Below are 15,775 nucleotides of genomic sequence, written 5' to 3' on the forward strand. Positions count from 1 at the left end.
TCCCGTTGCCTTCTACATCCTTATGCCGTTGACCACTAATAGGTTCATCCGCCTTTGAAGCCAAATTCTCAACCACAGGACAAAAAAGTGCCCTACTACTTACTAACTCATCCGCCCGAAGCCGTTGGCCAGTTAGTGGGGGATTGCTTATACCGGCAATCACCTACTCACATAATATTAAATAACATGTTCAAATATTTCTAGAATATCTTTTTAACTATTACGAATTCCCTTATTTATCTTATTGAAAGTTTTTGTTCTGTTTTCCTGGCCGCTTATTGTGAGCAGTTTGAAAATTACAGCCTATACGGAATTTAACAAGTATTTCCTTAAATATCCGTTAAAGTTATAATTTTATTAAACGCTAAAAGAAACTTCCGTTGTTTGACGCCATCGTTTGAGCGTCAGTAATTGCAAAATTACAGTTTACGCGGTTTGTAGTAAAATGCGAGGTGTTACTTTTACTTTGAAAATGTAGATAGTTTGTAGAACATTGCGATATAATGTGTAATACAACATACATATACGTTTATTACGTAGATCGATTTGATCTAAATCAATTTAAAAGACATTGGTTAAGTTTGAATATCTGCAAGAAGTTTGATAGGGTTGTTGGATCAAGCCATAAATAAAAACTTGTTAAAGTAATTTCTAGTTTTAGAACTAATAACCTTAAAAAAAGTTTGAAATCTCAAATAATCGATTGGAAGAAAATTTTCATTACATGAGTAAAATTGCTATTCCTTTATCAATAATAAACTAAATCTACATTATAAGCGGTTAAAAAAAAAGTGACTTCGCGGGCTACATACATTCAATTTTTTTTTGGTATGTTGGTATTACCCAACACATGTTGAAATTATCAGTCATATTGTATTTTTTAGTTTGTGTGCTAAGTGTGCTTGGCGATTTTGTGTCATTCAAAAAATGGACCAAACAATCTCCGACGCATTCAAAATGTTGACTATTACATTTGGCGAGCCTATTTTGAGCAAAAAATCTGGTACAAGTTCCTCTCAGAAGGCCTAGAGGGTGGTAATTCCGATATTCGCCATGAACGTCTCAGCCCGTCAGGAACCGATCAAAATGTTAATGAAGTGGACAAAATGTTTACGAAGAATACTTTAGCCAAGTTTGTATTGCATTTAGGTTAGCCTGTACTTTGTGTGATGCTACGGCCGAGTCTTTGGTTGGAGAAATATGTCTGAGATGAGAATGTATACCAATATTTTTGTGGTTATTTAATAATGCTTTTAACTGTGCCGTGGCTCTATTCAGATTGGTCTTGTGTTGTGGTGCTCTAGTCAGCTGGTATCTACGTCTTAATATTCGTTTCTCAATAATGTTTTGTTTAATTTTATTGGGTAGTTCATGAGTAGGGCTATTTATTTCCTTGATTGTCGTTGATTCCCATGCAGCTTTTTGTATGGATGGATGGATGTATTCTGTGTCATTGTCAATTTCCAGGTTTGTTTTTAGTGAGATATTTAATTCTAATTTATTAGTTAGTAATTCTCTGAATTATTCCCAGTTTGTGGATTTGTTAGTTAATGAAGCAGATAGTGTTCTGTAAAGGATTTCTGAACTTACCTCTATAACAACAGGAGAATGGTCAGAAGACAGATCACAATAAAAAGAAGCTCTCAGTGGTTGTTTGGTAAACCCATGGTGACACCAAAATCTACCAGATCTGGTATTTTATTTCTATCGTTAGACCTGTGGGTAGGTTCACCCGTGGTTATGTTTTTAAGATTGTTGTCTTGCATACCCATATAATGTTGTCTATCTTTTGGAGAAGTAGGTCTAGATCTCCAGTGTGTATGTTTAGCGTTGTAGTCTCCACCTGCCAAGAATCTGTTTCCAAGACATCTGAATAACTGTGTGAATTGTTGTTTGTTTATATGTCGTAATGGGCAGTAGATGGCTGTTATTGTTAATGGCATAATGGCCCAAGATACTGACGATATTCGCCATGGACCTGTCATCCCGTCAGCAACCGATGAAAATGTAAAATAAGTGAATAAAATTTTTATGGAGAATCGTCGAATCACTAATACAGAACTTTCTGAAGATGTCGCTATATTGATTGGCTCATATCATGCAATTTTGTTAAACATGTCATGGGTTGTGCACCACGATATCGCACCAGCTCACACGACATTACCCGCTCATAGTTTTTTGTCTAAAAACAGCATATCCACCATATTAACAGGATTGACCCGCCTGTGACTTATTCTCCTGTTACCCAAACAGAAAAAATCCAATTAAGGGTGGAAAAAGTGCATAATGGAAGTGCTTCCAGTATTGGAAAGGCGGTTGAACAAGTTCAGTATCTGAGAGGGATTACTTTGAACGGAACGAAAAATATATTGATGAATCAATTTAAAAAAAAAAAAAATAAAGTCATCATTTTTTTAACAAACCTCGTACACTTTACAGAACATTTATTCGGAGCTTTTATGTTTCGTTATGGTGTATTACATTTTAACTGAAACTCCCATTATTGTCTACTTATTTAGCATAGTTATTAAACTATTATGTGGCTTACTGGAAAAAATTAAATGAGGCTTCTAATGGCACGTTGAAAGATGATATTTTATTTAACACTGTACAAGAAAGGATTTTCACAACTCACGATTTGCACATTAGAATGAAAATTCAGTGGACAGAGAAATGGTAGAAATATTTTATCACGTAGAAACTTCCTGTTAAGCCTTGTGAAAGCGAATTTTTAATTGATTCTTAAATATTAGAAAAGAAAAAATAAATACCAATTATAAATATCACAAAGAAAAATGAAAATCTCGCAGTGCAATGGACAGAAAAAAAAAGATTATACAAAAAGATAAAAGGATCAAAGTATTTCTGACTTTTTAATATTAGATAGGTGACCCAAATAAGGCCATGGCCCTAATAAGGCTAACATCCTTTATTTATAAAAGTACTAACACTGGACAGATGTTAATTAGATTTTAATTATCCATCAAAACTGCTAAGTGGTATTCATTTTCGAGTTTAGCATTAACTGTATTATAAGATCATAGCATGAGTCTTTGAAACACATGAAGTATATAGTGGTTATTGTAGCAGACTCAATCGGTAAACAAGGGTGTCCTAATAAGGCCAGTGCCTGACCATATTAGTGCCAGCCCTGGCCTTATTAGGGAAATGGTTTAGTACATATTTTATTCTCTTAATTGACCTTTAAACGTTGTGATTATGTAGAAATATCTCACTATTTATAAATGAAAGCTTATTACTATGTTAAATTGCACTAAACTAACGATTTTTGTTCATATGTTTTAGACAAGATGGAGCCGGGAGATGCAGAAAAAGCGAGCTGAATGGACCGAAGAACAAATGGAGCAGGCCTTGAGCATTGTTGAAAACGGAATGTCTATCACCCAAGCTTCAAAGGAATTCCGGATACCTAGGAGGACCTTATGAAACCATTTGACAACAAGTATACCATCTAGAAAATTAGGTAAAAATACGATTTTATCACCTGATCAAGAAACTTAATTACACCGCTTAATAATCTTTCGTCTTGCTGTAAGCGTATTTTCTTTCTGTGAGGAAAGCAATATTTCACATACTTTTAACCCAATGAAACAAATGCTCGACGTAAGTGGTTGAGATTATTTTTGGTCGTCACCTTGATGTGGCAGGCGTAAAATACAAAATTTGAATCTAGCAAGAGCAAGTAAACTTAACAAAGTGATTGTTACTGATTATTTGACAAATTGAAGATCGTCATGGAGGAATTGGACGTTGCCGGAAAGCCTCAAAATATTTACAACATCGATGAAAAGGGCTACCGTTTGACACTGCACCACCAACAGGAAATTTTTGCTAAGAAAGGGACAAATAGAGTGCATAAAGTAGTACCTGAGCAAGCTGAAAACGTGACAATCGTGTCGTATACCAATGCTAGTGGTCAGTACATCCAACCAATGATATTATTAAAGGGTCAAAGGTTCAAACCAGAATGGGAAGAAAATGTTCCTCCTGGAATCAAGGTAGTTATGACACTAAAAAGAAGTATAAAACACGATGTTTGTGTGAAGTGGATCGAACATTTTCAACAGTTTCGAGTTGAAGGTAAAAATACCTTGTTCATTTTTGATGGTGTTAGGTGTGATTTAAATGCAAAAATCGTTAAAGCTGCTGAAAAGTACGATATTACGCTGTTTTTTCTGCTAAGCAATACAACCCATGACCTACAGCCTATGGATAAGTTTGTTTTGGTTCTTGGTTTTTGGATTAATAATCCTGAACTCTCGATAAGACGCACAGTCTGTGGAAGAAGATTTTCTAAAATTTGGGCTAGAGCTATGACACCAAGAATATTATCTCTGGATTCAAAGCTACGGGAATTTACCCTTTTAATCCATCAGTGATTCCAGAGAGCGCTTATGCACCTTCATGCGTAACCGAGCTTGAAAATCCCAATGATGAAAATGGAAACGAGCAAGACTCAAGCACTTCCACAAATCAGAAGAAAAGTGCAAGAAGTGAACAAAGTATTTCTGCAGAATCGATGAATCTATCTTCATTGATGGGACCTATACCAACTGTTACCTTTGAAGACACCACATCTAAGCTAAACACGTCCTTTGCAGAAATGTTGTCCAATATTAACACTAAATGGATTCAAAGAAAAATTCATTAATTCACCAGTCCAAAAGCTAGTAGTTAACTTATTTGTTGCTCCTTCTGATAAAGGCGACGCTGCACCGAAAACTATTAAAAAGAAACATGAACAGCCCAAACGCCTTCAAATGAAAGTGAAAAAAGAATCTTTTAGGATTGAAATTGTTGATCCGCCACTACCGTCTACGAGTGGTACAATTAAGAAGCCATCAACAAAAGACTTTGTTGATGTGGCGAGGCCTGTCCCATAAGGAATCATGGTACTGCTTCGTTTGTGACGAGGACCAGATAAGAAATATGAGAGTGTATTCAGCCTGTGGACGGTATGTCCACGGAGAATACGTAGGAATTACACAATCCAACAGACACATTTATCTGCTTAAAATGTACTTTTTGAAAATATTCATTTTGGAAATAAGTAATTCAAAATAATATAAATATATGTAAAATAAATTTAACGTTCATTTGGAGTCAGTTGTATTTCTTTTTAACCTAAATGAACACAAAATGGTTTGTTTTTTATTTGGCCTTATTATTATTGGCCTTATTATTTTCTAATTCATATGTCTCCATTCAAATCAAACAATTCAAACGTTAACGTGGCCTTATTTGGGTCATCTACCTTTCAATAATATGTGCAGCCAAGTTCTAATAGGTAAAATTAACTTAGAAAACGATCACTACATGACCAACACAACTATTTTCCTAAATTCGTATATAAATAGATTCGTAAATCAACACTTCAATGTCTTGGGAAATTGTTTGATGACAGAATAATAAGCAGGAATGCGGAAATCCGATATGCGGTTTAAACATAGCAAAATTTTGTAAAAATGTTTTTAGAGCTCCATGAATTAAAGAAAAATGTATATCTATATACTATATAAAAAAGTATCATTTTCTGGAAAATATTTTAGTTTTAAGTTATTGAATATCTTCAGAACATTGTCTAAATAGATTCTCTTGTAGTTAATTTTGAGATTACTTGTATAATCACAGACCATTACTTGATTAATGCCCTACCAAAGGATGTCTCTAATTTGCTCTCCCTATTGCTAAAAACAAATCACTTAGGCTTAAAGCCACACTGTAACAACGACGAAATGAGCCGCAATTTGTTTATTATTTATTGTCAATCTGTTGCAGGTTTTATTGTCTCGTTTCTTTAATTAAACAACTTTTATCAGATGATAGTTGAGACTTACTGCGTGTATTTGTAATAGGGATGTATTTCATGAGATGAGAATAGTAAGCAGATAAGGTAAGTAAGCTTTCGACAGAATGGCTCACGTCTAGCAATGAGCAAACATTGCCATGCAATAAACCTATGTACAATACTATACAACTTTTGTATGGTAAGAAATGGAAGCAAAATTAAATAACCAGACTCCATAAGACTACATGCATTGTAATCATTGATCATGATAATGATGAATAAACGGTTTAGAAGAATCAATATTAAAAAACCGATCGAGTCTCAAAGGAAAGAAAAAAAGAAAAAGACGCACGAAGAGGTTATTTTTATCTTCCTTTATTTATTGCAATATGTTATCAATATAACAATAAATAATATGTTTGAAAGAGATAGAAACAATGACACAGTGGGAGCTACATCCAGTGGTGAGCACCCTTTACCTATATTTAGTTCCATTTCCAAATTTCTGCCTTTCATACAAATGAATATCTTCTATGTTGTTCCTAGTGGTGAAGATCTACACGATTCAACCTTTTCAGTCTTCTAAGCAGTGGTGAGATCAGGAGGAATTTGGACAAGATGATAGTCTCTTGAAGTAGTTTGTACACTAAGTGACAGTTGCCTCTTTAACAGTTTCGACATTCAGGTCATGATGAATAACATAGTTTGGGACATACAATACGGCGTTGCAGACATCACGAAGGACTTCGGATTGAAATCTTTGTAGTCTGCATATTTGTATTACTGGCAGTTCCCCAGATTTGAATCCCGTACATCCATACCGGTCGTAGTATTGTCTTGTAGAGAAGAAATTAAACTAATACGTTTCCCCAATTTAGGTTGTTATCTATGTGAATACCCTGATATTTGACATCGTTCCTAGCAGGTAGTAATTTTCGGATTACAGATACCATGACAGTTCTCTATTTTTAATGTGAACGTGATATGAGTCATTTAGCATTATTTACTTTGGCACGGCATAGTTTTAACCAGTTTTCTAATTGGTTTAAATGGTTTTGCAAATTTCTGGACGCTAATCTTGGATTCACATGAGTTACACATTATGACGTGCATACGTAGCAATCGTAGTATTATTTCTGGTGGGGATGTCAGCTGTGTACAGTAAATATAGGGATGGACCGAGTACAATAGTTTGAGGTACTCCTACCGAGACCGGATATCGAGAAGTGCAAGCTTTGCCATGATTAATTATGAAGTTTCTTATTCTGTTGTTTAATGTTGGAGGTCTGTTGTGGCATACCTCTGTATTTACGCAGAGTAGCGGATCTTATCGACACAGAAGTCAATGAGATCCAGTATTGTTCACCTGTTAGTAGACCAGTAGGTAGGTTGACCAGTGGATAGAGTACTATGCTTCTTTATTACAGTACTTTTGAGTAGAGTTCGGCCACGTGCGGTTGTGATCCTTGATTCCCATTGATGATGCTTAGAATGAATTGGTTGCAGAAAGCTCAAACCGACAGAACTGGAAGAAATTGGGGGAGGCCTATGTTCAACTTTGGACAATAAAATACGGATTGGATACGTAAGACAATAAATACAGAGCTCGATATAAAAACTCAGAAACAGTTTTGTCAAAATCAGACATTAACAAAAGAAAAATAAGGGAAGCTAAATAATTGATAGCTTGTACCTTCTTCTAGATTTAACATACCGCTTAAAACTAAAGGTTTTAGTGTACTATGGACTTTCTCTAATATATTTGTACACACAACATTTGCAAAAATACTTCCTTATCAGTAAAAGCGAAATAATAGGCCTAGTTATAAGTTGACTTAATTTAATGTTAACCCCATAATAAATAAAATGTAGAGCTTAGTCAAAGTTAGAATTCGTTAATATAATAATATTTGTTTGATTTTAGAGATGAATGTTTTTTAAAGTAAATAATAAGGAAAAAATATTTTCACTTAATGCGTACATTGCTTTTACTTTTTTTATGCATATTTGCGTTATTACCCAAGTTTCATATCTATATAAGGCGGTGTTCTCCAATAAACGCCGTACCCCGAACGCATTTGTTTCTGAGTTTTAGATCATCCAAAGGAGGATCAGCTGATAAGACATTTTGTTTGGTTTGAAAGCAGACGATAATTGTTGAGAACTAAATCTGGGGAATAAGGTGACGTACTTGTGTTAATATGGGGAATAAATAACTATGTTATCCTGATCAGAACGAGCACATTCATCAGCATTTTATAGCAGTTATGTTTTAATCAACGTTTTTATTTCTCGGCAAGAAATTTTTCCTCAGTACAGTGATACGATTTTGGAAGTACAATTAAAAATTACTTCGTATCATGAATATATGATTCACCGCCTAGAATTCATCTTAATCAAATATTTGTGTGACACATTAACCACAGACTTTATTCAAATTCTGTTCAGCAACACTTTCTGTGATTACTGTAAATATTTGCCACTATTACTAGATATCTCTAACGCAAGTATTATATCCTTGAATTGCAGGAACTGAATACTTGCCACATTTCTAGATAGTATCATTAGTTGTTTGGATTTTAATTTTTTTCATTGTATGCTTGGAAGTAATCAGAGAACAAGCTGGCTTCAAAAATGGTAATGATTAACATATTAAAAAGATTATGAATATACAAATATTATAGAGAATATACATAGATACTTTAGTTAAATTACAAATGAGAATATCAGTAATTTGAAGATATCTTCAGGATATGCTGATGATGTAATTCTTATAACATATGTATAAATAATGGCAGGACACATACCATGGCCAAATTTATAAAATCATGAAGGCATATAGATTAATGAAAACACGTTACAAATAAAACGATGAAAAAATAAACAAACAGTAAAAAGAAATGAATAAATTAAACAAGTGACAAAACAGAGATTTTTCGGAAAAAATGGTACGATTTACCATTACTACATTATTTATATACTGCGTGAAGCATATGTGAATTTTCGGTTTTGTTATTACTATATTTCAGTAGTAAAACTAAATTTAATTTTAAACCATTTCCAAACAGGAACTCAACATCAACTTTATTATGTCATAAAGTTTTTGTTTTCATGTACGTTATAATCACAATAATGTGAAGCGTAGCTGGAATAAATATATGCAATAAAGATTGAGGCCGAGCTTGGAACTGTATTGGTTTGTTATACGATGTACTTACGATCAACAAATCAAAGACTCACTCGTGTTACGACTGGCAGGAATCGCATGATTGGAATTCATTCATCAGAAACGAATTGTTAACAAAATCAATAAACACTAAAACAAATTGCGTACATGACGAAACGACCAGCTGGTATTACGAAAAACAACAAAAATTATTGGTGGCTCAAAAAACAAATTTGTCTTACAGAATAAGACAACTCATCTTAAAAAGACATTAGCATTCAAATAAGCTGTACAGACTTTATGAGCTTTTCCAGTGATTTACCCAAGACGAAACTTCGCTAAGCCAGTTCCAACCTAGGGTTTCATCTCGCAAAAAATGAGAAGGGAGGAGGGATAGAGGAGCACACTTCTCTGAAAAAACAGGGCTAATCTTGCCGGATGTAAGAGCTACAACCTAGGACATTGTAAAAATTGATCAAAGACTGAAGAAGCAATGTCAAAGAGTGAAAAAATCAAACAGGGAAGACAAATCTCATAAATCGTAGTAAATAATTAGTCTAGAGGAAGAAAACCTTGATCAAAAACCTCACTGTCCACCAACTTAAATGTAGTGGCGATGTACCTGTTATATAATAATAATAAAAAAATTAATTGAACCAATGATGTAAGTCTTTGTAGAGGAGACGAAAGTCCAATATTTTTATTTAGATTAGATGAAAAATTACAAGAAAACGCACACTAGGACATAGAGGAAATATGCACAATATGCAATAACTGCATATCTGTAAAGTTAGTATATCCATTTTATAAGCCGAATTCAGACCATTGCTAATTTATTAAGGAAAGAAACAATTTACTTCTGTAGCCGTTTCCGAGAAGCAGTGGATATGCTAACTTTACGGTAAAGCCAGCATAGCCATAGCTATATCTTGGCAAGAAAAAGGGGTACAGGGCCCATCTTAACAGCATATTTTATTGCTAAATTCATTCCTGTTGATTGGTATATTAACCAATCTCCAAAAGCTGTCCCCCTAGCTCAAAACACACCCCCTGGAAAACCGAGATATAGGCCAAAAGGCGAACTGCAAGAAATTTATTGCTAATTTATTGTGGAAGTTTTACGCCAACAACCAATTTATTGCTGCAACGGTTTCTGAGAAACAATGGCTATACTGACTTTACGGTAAAGAGAGCATAGCCATATCTATGTCTCGGCAACAGGTTTTTGAAAAAGTGTGAAATATACTATATAATCTATGTTAGTTACTATCTAAGTGGTCACATATATTTATCCACGCAAACTATAGGGAATACTAGGTACACATGTATACAAACTCAATGACTGTAAATACATCTTACCTCTATCGAGGTTGAGACTCTACTGGTTATCATATACTGATGATCAATTTTATGCTTTTCAGGAAATATTACGTATTTAGTAATTAAAATCAGTTCATACATGGTTTTCATTTAATTTATTGATGCAGTTCAACACCAACAATGCTTTTTATTGCTTTATCCTTTTCCAAAACACAAAAACAACACCCATTGATTCTCGGAAGCTACAGTACTCCTAGTTGCTCGATGGTGAATTAATAAAAGGCTCAGAACTACATCAAGAAATTAACAGTGAAAGACGCCTGTATATTTTTATCCTAAAACTAGTTTATTTCCATTTTTTGTGAATTTAAGGGAGTGAGATCGGTAGCACACGGTGTGAGCGGTAGTTTAAATTAGCAAAAATTTAGCAATAAAATATGGACTATTTCTCGTAGCTTATTATATGGATATTGTAGCAATTAATTAGCAACAAAGTATACCGCCAATATAGGCCCTGTAACCATTTTTATTGCCGAGATATAGCTATGGCTATGCTGGCTTACAAATTACAAGAATCACTACGCTATGGCTACGCCAGCTTTACCGTAAAGTTGGCATACCCACTGTTTCTCGGAAACGGCTACAGCAATGATTTTTTTCTTTCCGTAATAAATTAGGAATATGGATACGTAGTTCGAATGGAGAAAAAGCGACTACTGAGAGCAGCGTGAAATTGAAAACCCTCAGAAAGACGAAAGCAAGGAAAACGAAAAACGTGTAGGAAAACTAACATCAGAAACGAAATAAGTACGAAAAACGTGCCTGAAGGAATAAATGTGTTGAGGTAGGAAGAGATTAAGAGCAGGAGGAACAAGCTCTTAAGGAGCGCTAAATTTTTGTATAGTGTCCACATGGTACGCTTGTCAAGGTTGAATGTGCGTTGCCGCGGCCGCCCTGGTAAAACTATCAAAACTCTCTAAAACTAAAACTAACTCTTATAAAAAATAGAAAACTGAATTTGGCGGAAAACCTAGCATAATTGAAATAGAACACTCCCAGCCGAATCCTTACCGTCACAGACCGAGTGGACAAATAGAGGAACGCCAAAACTTACCGTACTCAGTTTGATTGCACTCAACGGAGGGTAGACTGGATGGGGAAGTTTTCATCCCAAACACAGCATGTCGCAATGGCTAAATGGTTTTTTTGGAAACCGATTGTTGTTATAAACGGTCGTACTGCAGCCAATTGACTTGCAGGTCAACTCAGAACATGACATAGGTGCTTAAGCTATGCCATTAACTGTAGATTTTTTTATTGAATATAACACGCACTCACACACACACACACACACACACACACACACACACACACACACACACACACACACACACACACACACACACACACACACACCACACGAATGCATACACGAACGCACACAGTCACCAGATATCCGCACCACAACTGACACATCATATGGAGAAATTGAAATGGAGCAATCCCGAGGAGCGACACCATCGTGCTCAAGAAATCTATAGCATAGGTGGAAAAGTGTTGCCTAAGCAATTTCCCAGAAAACTGGTAAAGTCTGGGGAATTGTAGCCTTGATGGACTCAGAAATGAATCACTTTTATGAAATATAAATGTAGAATGAACGAGTGGAGATGAGATCACGGTCGCGAACTATGTATTTTTCCCAAATAGGTTTCAAGGACCCCAATCAGAGTCCTAAAGGCGCGTCTTCAACACAGTAAGGCAACTTACGAAGAACTTACTGTTGCTATGGGAGGGCTCTATGTCGTCTTGTCTCAAGAGTCTTGAGTATACCATGTTTGTCGACATCTTAGGGACTTGTATTATAGTTAGGTTACTTAGAGCTCTAGAACTAGCCATGATGATGAGTTACCAAATAGAAGCTGAAACCTTGACATCAAAATGATGATATGTGAGACTTCATAGCACCATGAGTTATAAAAATTACCAAAACCATTGTAGATAGAAGCAAACTAATTCTATATCAACTACATTACCATAATGGCTCCAGTTAACGCTAATTACTGAAATCTGCATTTTTTATTTACTTAAATTTAAATATAAATGTCTTTCCTCTGAGGATTTTCAGGGACGAAGATAGACGTAAAAAGTCAAGGCATTAGTTTTGCTAATTTAAAGAGTACTAGAATAATAATTTATACTATTTACAATAGATGCATATTCCAAAATTTTAGCGCATGAATAAATGCATATTTTATCGGCATGTATCCTAATTGCTTGTCTTGAATTTTTGTAATGGAACCTACAAGAGCTCTACCAAAAATATAGAATGAGTAAAGAATTTCTAGACAGAAAACAAAATCGTCCAGTGTAAAGTGTAATTAACAACTGTGTTGCGATATCGCCAGGACTTTCTAAATGTGCCCAAGGGTACAATAAAAGAATTTCTAGTTAAATTTTGGGTATTATCTTGTTCCACTCCCAAATAAATAACTGAAAAATAAGCTCTTTAAAAGTATCTAATGTTAATTGATTTTAAATGGACAAAAACTTGTGAATATAAATTTCCCTTTTGTTCTATAACTTTTCCTCTTTTTTGCTCCAGGAGTTTTAGTTATTATATCCACTTCTTCCTTATACATGAGATTTTAAAGGGACAACGAATGATAATTAAAAGGATTCCACACTTCTAGAATCAATGCATAAATAATTGAGAAAACGTAAGCAATAAAGAAGTAGAATGATGGAATAGAAGATATATCTAGAAATACATCCAAATTGGAAATGGTATACACATAATACAAACATTAATACCAAATCATTATGTATACAAAAAGAAAAATACCAAATTTTAGTACTTTTGAATGATTGTTAAAAGCAAATTTAGGATACAAAATAAACGATTTTATCCTACAATATAAAGAGAGTGTGTGGAATCTTTTTATGAGCTCTTGTGTTCCTTTATGCCTTTTTTAAACATGCTCTCTGTTTGTCTGACATAAAGTTTTAAGAAGCAGGGTATATAGGTGAATTCATAAATGATTTGGTGAAAATTATATTACTTACTAGTTCTTATAATATTGGCGTTTATTTAATTTTTACTTTTTTTATTTATTTTTTTTTTTACATTTATGAGACATAATATTTATAATAAGAAACATTTGTAGGAAGACTAAAGACTAAATAAGGTATTTAGAAGAATATACAAGAAAAAATGCCAACGAAGCAATCACCAAATATATAAGTGTAAGTGATATTAATGAAAATATGCAGAAAATAGAACAAAATACGTATAGAGCGAGTCTATCCCAAATATACTGATAAAGATGAAAGTGTAACCTATTTATTTTATTAATTAAAGTAGTATAATAAATTATATTGAAAGAAATTTTTCCTGTAATTGTTACACGTGACATGCCAAAATACTATAAAACACAGTACTTATTTTTAATCTTCACAAAATATTTATTCTTTGAATATTAATTTCCTTCTAGTAACCGCTAATTCCATAGTTTATATGACGAGTATCTTGAAGTATTGCGTAAATCTAAAGCAATTTTATAAAATACCAGGACCCCAACCTATTATCAACCATTGCCAAGATAAAAAATGGTCAATATTTCTGATACAATTACTATTTAGTTACTTCTAATTTAAGTTAAGAAATGAAATTGGGAAGTGCATTCCTATACCCGGAATGTAGGTTTTTGGAGACCAAACAATAAGAAACGTTAAGTCTTTTCTTTAAAATATATCCAACAGATTTATTTTCAATATGCACAAAAAACACAAATATTGCTAACATCATAACATATGATATGGAGAAACGAATGCGAATAAAAGGTAGTATAATCACTACTTATATGGAGAAAAATACTGATAAAAAGATAGGAAAGAAAGAAGAAAGAAATGTTAATATTGGAGAAATGATAAGTAAAGTTGTGGATTGACAATTTATATCAGCTGTAAGCGAATAAAAGAAAAAACATTTGGAGGATCATAGTAAATAACACGGAAAATTATAAGACATAGTTGTTAATATAGTAGTAGATTTATATAATATTTTGTGTTAAATAAAAATGTGTTCCTTTTTTATCTAACTCGAAACTAAAAGGTTTGCCATTGCAAATTGAAAACTGACAACTGAACAAAAATATGAAGAATTTAAAATGTACAATATAGTATAAAAGAAAAGGATGGACATTTTTTTGTTTAACTAAAGATATCTAGAAGATTAGTTAGTGTGAATATATAAAATGTATTATTCTTTTAAGAAGAAATCAATACAACCTTAAGACGTCTTAATATTGTATATAATATTACAGTTGAAATGGAATTGAGAAATTGAAACAGCTGCAGAACAATCTGAAGAAATCTGAAAGACAGGAAAGGGAATTTGTTTGTATTAAACAAAAATATGTTAAAATTACTGGTTACAGGCTAATCGAGCATCATTTTGTTAATTTTGAAAGTAAAAATATTTAAGGAGAAATAAACGGAACAATTAAATGTTTTCTAATGGTTAATAGATATTTAATGAATGGTGATGTAATAAAAATAATAGAAATGAGAGTTACATAATATAAACTGAAAGCAGTTCAGTAATTCCACGAGGCGCGCGAAACAATGCGCGAAAATAATAGCTCACGTAATTTATAAGCCAAGCAACAGGTTGTCTAAGAGGGTAAAATAGTGTTGTAACATACCCGGAGTAAAATTTAGTCCTTAAGGGGTTCCCGCGGGTTGTATATCCTGGGGGTGGGCGCGAGCACCAAAATAGAGTACACCACCATACCACTGAGCCATAGCTCCACCACACTACCACTACAGAATCGCCGTAACCAGTTGCACCGCGATGAATCGCGTCTTCTCGCTGTCCTGCCTTCGCGTCGAGTGTTGTATATTTTTGGGGCACGAGTTTTCAACACCAGATTGCGCCACAAATGAAAGTAAAAGTGAACTGACTCGAGCCTTCACAAATGCACGGTGTGTATTCAAGCAAGTCTCCTGAAGTCCTGACTGAATTTCAGTCGTCGATTGTCGGTGACAGCGTCGCTAGCGACGCTCTCTACTTAAATCTAACACTTTACCTCGTTGATACATCCCAAATATAAGTTACATTAACTTTGCTCATTAAATCACTCATATTACTACATAATTCCTCATTTCTCTCTATAATTTCCCACCTTTTCTTTTCCTCCCACCGCTGCGCACAACTTTGTTACTACTGGCTCACTCGCAGCTTATAATTAACTCTTTCTCTAGTACTTTCAAGGTCGCAAAGAGCGAGCACCGCGATTTTTAGCTACTCTGCCCAATGTACTATTTACAATTTCAAACTAGTTATTTATCTTATGTATCTGATCGTATATTATTCTATTTTAGTATGTCGCAGTATTATTATTTATGTGTATAATACAACTTAGAAATAATTTTCCGTGTTCCACAATTTTAGGTTGAACATCAAAGGGTAGTTAGTGTAA

General features: G+C 33.9%; 1 protein-coding gene across 1 annotated transcript in view; it reads right to left on the reverse strand.

Annotated features, from left to right (window-relative positions):
• ken (zinc finger and BTB domain-containing ken and barbie protein) overlaps nucleotides 1–15,534 on the reverse strand; it is a 79,331-nt gene extending 63,797 nt beyond the window's left edge. The window contains exon 1 of the mRNA XM_072545842.1: nucleotides 14,999–15,534. The gene's annotated coding sequence lies outside the window, so the exon portion shown is untranslated. The remainder of the gene's footprint in view (nucleotides 1–14,998) is intronic.
• Between the last annotated feature and the right edge of the window lie 241 nt (nucleotides 15,535–15,775).

Source organism: Diabrotica undecimpunctata, chromosome 10 (genome assembly GCF_040954645.1).
Source record: "Diabrotica undecimpunctata isolate CICGRU chromosome 10, icDiaUnde3, whole genome shotgun sequence".
Lineage (NCBI taxonomy): Eukaryota > Metazoa > Arthropoda > Insecta > Coleoptera > Chrysomelidae > Diabrotica > Diabrotica undecimpunctata.